This window comes from Euprymna scolopes, chromosome 10 (assembly GCF_053919585.1).
Source record: "Euprymna scolopes isolate OS-2025 chromosome 10, ASM5391958v1, whole genome shotgun sequence".
NCBI lineage: Eukaryota > Metazoa > Mollusca > Cephalopoda > Sepiida > Sepiolidae > Euprymna > Euprymna scolopes.
The window spans coordinates 41,947,698-41,953,697 of NC_136491.1; the positions used below are offsets into that span (position 1 = coordinate 41,947,698).

The 6,000-nt window shown below is 32.7% G+C and overlaps 1 protein-coding gene across 1 annotated transcript in view; it reads right to left on the reverse strand.

Moving 5' to 3' along the window:
• The window catches only part of LOC145285937 (kinetochore protein NDC80 homolog), a 151,103-nt gene extending 145,812 nt beyond the window's left edge, over positions 1–5,291 (reverse strand). Inside the window, exon 1 of the mRNA XM_080134443.1 lies at positions 5,186–5,291. The gene's annotated coding sequence lies outside the window, so the exon portion shown is untranslated. The remainder of the gene's footprint in view (positions 1–5,185) is intronic.
• Between the last annotated feature and the right edge of the window lie 709 nt (positions 5,292–6,000).

The window sequence follows — 6,000 nt, forward strand, 5'->3', positions numbered from 1 at the left end:
CTCGTGGATCTAGATGATGTATATTTTTCTGCCTTTTTTTCTAAGAAGAGTTCAGTAAGAGAAAAGAAGGTTTAACAGAAAAAGGGAGGTAATTCAAATTATCTTACACCTCACCCAATTATAGCTTTTCGTTACTTATGACAAATAAATCTATATATACCGTGTGTCTTGTCTATAATGCAATAGATAGCCCCACTAGTAGACAATAAATCTTATCAGTATCCATGTCAAAAAGAACACAAATTAATGTCCTTTAGCAAACAAAATAATGGGACGATGGTAAAATTCAAATTGCAGCAAATCTAGCTGAAAAAAAAAATACTATAAAAGAGGCATATCATACTTATTATTTTAGGTTCACATTTAAATTTTCATTGTATTTGAAAGATAAATCAAAATTAATCTAGAAAAGGAAAAAAAAATGTATAATTCTGTGTTAAAAACTTACAGTGAAAAATGTTAAAATAAAAAAAAAAAAATAAAAACAAAAAAAAACAACAAAAATCCATTTGAATTTCCAATCCCAATCCAAATGAATCAACTTTAAATATCTCTGGAAAAATAATTATCCTCCCTAAGTTAAGAATGACTTTCTAAATAATAACATTATTTTAGCACGGTAACATAGACGGAGTTTTGTTTAGTCATAAAACAAATATATAACAAATGAATGGGTGCTGCTACAGTGCTACGCGGTTAAGACGAAATTTTGTAGTCGATAAATGGAGTTTTCAGATTAAAAAAAAAAAAACAATGGTTCTTCCAAATTATGCAGTCGAAGTTACCTGAATATTACTGAATTATTAAAAAATTAAAAAAAAAAAAACTTTAATCGTGTTAGCAGGTGAAAAATTGTAGCCATCTTGTCTCTATACTGGGACAATTATTATTTTTGGTAACCAGAGTGACCCCTTTTAGGGGAGCTGGTTTTTACCTCACATTAAAAACGGCCTTGTGCCTAATTTGCTCAGTGGGGGAGCAAATAAATACCATCTTGTCTAAATCAAAACGGAAAATTATCTCCCTTTTGAACTCTCCTGTGTCTTACGATTGTTTTCATCAAATCCTTTTTTATTTTCTTTAATAAATAATTTTCTACCTTATTGATTTTCGTAATTTTTTGATATAATCATCTTAAAAAATACGAGGGATTGTCTGCATGTGAAATTCAGTATTACGATTTCCGAAATTTCGTCCCAATAGTGTAAGAAGCGCCAATAAATGTTATCAAAATTAAGATAAGTCACTCTTATCCCTAGCTGAATAAAACGTTTATTTTGCCCGAAAAACAAAGTGGCGAGCATTAGGTTAGAAAAAAAAGAAAAGAAAGAAAAGAAAAATGGCCGCGAATTGACATCTTAATATTTGAAATCTTGATAATGACTTAAAAATTAAAAATAAAACAAAATACTGCTAGAAATCGACCCAATATATGTCACGGTAAAGGTCTTATGTAGGATATGAAAAGAAACTGGAATCTTAAGAGACATATCAATCATACCAGTTATTATAGGTGCCACAGACAGGGCTTATGAAGAAGAACCTGAAGTCCTACCTAACTAATATTCCTGGTGAACCAAATGCAAAAGAGATCCAGACAATTGCACTTAAGAGAACAAAGGATACTAAAAAGAGCTCTCGGTTGGTTTCAATAAGAAGCAGGGCAATGTTGGCAGCTGGTTTAGTTGCCCCATACCCAGCGTTACAATCTTTAAAGGAAGAAAAAAAAAGGGGGGGTTCTAACAGTATTTTGTATAATTTTTTTAAGTCACTATCAAACCTTTAGGTATTTAATTGTCAATTTGCAGCCATTTTTCTTGTTCTCACCTAATGCTCGGCACTATGCTTTTTCGAACCGAATAAACATTTTAAAATGAGTAAAATAGGGACTGCCAAAATTCACCACAAAATTGCCCCACCCTATAGTAACACGATGTAACTTTATTATAAATCATTATTATCAATATAACTTTTGTACCATTTAAAAGAAGGGGAAAATAAACCAGTAATAATTTTTTAACATTTTTTTCATCGAACGAAAATAATGAAATTGCGAGACGAAAATCGTGTTTACATAATTGGCGCTTTAAAATAACGTTCCCATGTAAGTAGACATTCCGAACGTGAAAACATACCCGTATTTTATAAATCTAGCAAAAATCAACTAATGGTCAGATTTTCGTGAAATTTTCAATACTTATCCATTTTAGAATGAAATTACATATAGAATGCAGTTTTCATAAAATATACGAGAGAAAATATTTTTTTAGTGCGTGTCCCCCCCCCCAATATTTATTTTTTCGAATTTCGAACAAAATATATTTAAATCTATCGAAATTTATATTTATCATGAAACATAAGAGTTCAAATAAGTAAAAAATATTTATCTTTTAAAAATTTAAGTTCACATATTGAACAAAAATTTACCTTGAAGTTGCAATTAAAAAATTGATATAAACTTAATGTTTTTTTAAATACCGTTTTTTCGAATTAATATATACTATAATCAGTTGAATTGCCAAGAAAAAGAAACTTCGTAAACATTAATTAATTTTTAAAAGATTAAAACGATTAAAATTCCATTATTTCAAAATGTTCCGTTACAACATAGATTTTTAATTGTGTTTAAATTTTTTTTAAATATTAAGTTTTAATATAAACATGACTCTTGTCAGCTATTTTATTGCCAGATTTAAACCAATTTGAAAATATTATTACACAAATATTAAGCATTTTGTAGACCCCCCCCCTCATATTTTGTTTGTCTCTTTTTACCGAACAAAATATGGAATCCCGTAGGTAACGAAATGAACATTCAGTAAAACCGTATTTCATATTTAATATACAAATGTTTATAATATTACTAATCGTTAAACTGTGTAAATTTTAAAACCTAACCAAATTATAACAAAGATTAATTATTAATTCGCAGTTTGAAGAAGATAAACAAAGGTTTTAAAAAATCATTAAGTCGCTTCTGCTTTTCCATAGTTTGTATAGTTAACATAAATCTGACGTCACGGAAACATGGGGTCCATTTTTCACAATCGTTTGGCAGACCCTACTACACAGGAACGTTGTTTTAAGAGGTCGATAATGTAAACACGATTTTAATCTCGCATTTTCATTATTTTCGTACGCTGTAAAAGATTTCAAGGTCAATGTGACCTGGTTTGTCCCATTCAAGTCTTACTTGTAGAGGATGTTTATTCCGAAAGCCGTTCTTAACATGGGGAGGTTGAGGTTGGTTGGTTCGTTGTTTGTTTTACGGCATATCAACCCTTTTCGGGTTATTTAATGCCGAATCCAAAGATTTTGAAGAAAAAATTTTTAATAGAATATATTTGTTGTTTTCAAGTCGATTTCTATTTAACCCATAGTTGGAACCCTAACAGGTACTAGCACTCCGAGTCAGAGTGGACCTGGGGGCAATGGTAATTAAAGGGTGGCTCCACACTCCCCAAAGCCCGCAAGCTGGGGCCTCACCACCACTGGATATAGTTTAAGGTCATATCCAGGTTCCAGGACCCCCATTCAGGGACTTTTACCCTATGCAGGGAGGCAGTCGGTGTATTCTAATGCCCCACCGACAGGGCCGGGGGGGGGGGTTGAGGATAATACCCCTAAAAAGCAACTCTTTGTAGATAAGTCTTCAGTGGGACAACCAGACGAGTAGACGACATTGATCGATTAAAAAAAAAAAATTCTAGTTTATTTGAAGCTTCTTTTTAATGGTACATAAGTGCCGCTACTGCCGCTTCCTCTACATTATTAGGACGAAGTTTTGTAGTCGATAAATGGAGTTTTCAGATTAAAAAAAAAAGAAAAGAAAAAGGTAATAATAGAAATAAAACACAAAAAAAAAACAATGGTTTCTACTGATTTTTTTTTTTTTTTGTCAATTCTAATAAATTATAATGGTAGCTTCCAAATTATGCAGTTGAAATTACCTGAATATTACTGAATTATTAAAAAAAAAAAAAAAAAAAAAACTGTTAGCAGGTGAAAAATTACGACCATCTTGCTTTTTATTTTGGTGCTTGATCCGCGCTATTTTTTAAATCGTATTTCCAAGTTTAATTAAAGTTTTATGTTATTTTATTCAATTGTAAAGTTAAAGTACAGAATAGATACAAAACACCCTCCCCTCCCCATGTTAAGAATGGCTTTTTAAATAATAACGTTATTATTTCAGCACGGACCACTCTCTGTATGAGTACCTGTTTTTGTTTTTTTGTTTTTTTTTACATAGGCATCATCACTTCTCAAGGCCCAAAGACCACTCGAAGATAAGGGTTAAGAGTGTACAGTGGTCAATTGAACAATATAGTAATTGAATTGTTAATGGAAATTCGGTAAATTTGTTAACTTAAGTGGAACGGCTCATCAAGAACTTGTTTACGTTGGATTTGAAGACAATCAGATTGTAGTCAGTTGGAAAGCAGGAAAACGGAAGAGAGATCAGTTCCACAGGCGTCCGCGTGTAGTTCTATGAAAGAAGCATTTTTCATGGAATCTACGTTTAGGTTTAGTGTTTTCAACTAGACGAGTGTTTCTTGTGAAAGTTTGGCGAGAGAGACCATAGATTGAAGCTCAGTCGAGCACTTGCCATGAAAATAACGATAAAGCGGAGACAAACTCGCAACATCTCTTCTATGAGATAGAAGTTGCAGAGAAGAGAAAAAGACATCTCCTACGAGGCTACGAAGTCTATTTTGAACTCTATCAAGACAGGACAGGTCCTTTCTAGCAGATTCTTTAAATCGAAACGGAAAATTACCTATGTTTTTTCCTTTTTTTTTTTTTTTAAACTGTGCTTTACGGCGCTTTCTTCAAATTCTATTTTTTATTTTCTTTAATAAATACTTTTCTACCTTATTGATTTTCGTAATTTTTGGATATAATCAATAATCATCTTAAAGATACGAGGAATACGTAGATACCGTTGTTTTCATGAGAAATTTAGTTTTACGATTTCCGAAATTTCGTCCTAATAGTGTAGAAGCAAGCACCAGCACGCACCACATAAGTACATGGGGGAGGTCTGTGTCAGGCGTTGGTGGTCCAAAGTAAACCTACATCTTGTTCATCTCCTTGAATAGCCCAGGTAAATATGTTTACGTCCATAAGTGGCAATATGCCTTAAAGTGAATAGGAGTAAATAAAAAAAAGTAAAAATTGATACCTAGAAGTGTACCGACCAGTAAGTCGCGGATGATAAACAGCGGCGTGTTGAATCACTGAATTCGTTTTAGTATTGGCTACCGGTGTTGCCAACTGAGATATTAAAAATCCCGCCAGATCGGGGTGGGGTCCAGAAAATCGCTAGATTTTTAACTTTTCGTTACTGTTGCTAATCGAAATTTTCAAAAATCACTAATTCAAAACAAAAAATCTCTAAAAACGAAAAGCACAAAATTTTTCTATACTCCTATAAATTTGTGTTTTTGTTTATTTTTTTTTTTTGTGCATTCGTATTCATATCAAAAACATTTTTTTTCTATTAGTATTTATTTGCTTCCCCATGAAAGCAAAATGTGACACAAGGGCGTTTTTAACGTGGGGTTAAACCAGAGCTCCCCAAAAAGAAGGCAAAAGGGCCACTCTGGTTGGAACCAAAAAAAAATAATTGTCTCACTGTCTCAGTATAGAGGATTTCCCCTTGTTGCGGGCCAGGGTATAAATATTCTAACTCGCTACAAAAGAAAATAATGAAACGAATAGAAAGAAGGAAACAAAAACTCAATTGCTGGATAAAATAAACATGTTGTTTATTTTCTGTTGAAAAATGAATGTTTTAGGCGTAACCCGTGTTCATGTCCGTGCGTGGAAAAAGGAGTGAGTAATGTAGTGGAACGAGAAATGGCAGTCCAGCATGTAGACAAAGATAAAGATAGAGGGTTGCGCACACATGTTGGTACTTGTCCACTTGGAAATGTTTTCAGGCCACTAGCTGTGAACGCGAACCTGTCTGGTTGATGGACCAAAGCAAAAGGGAAA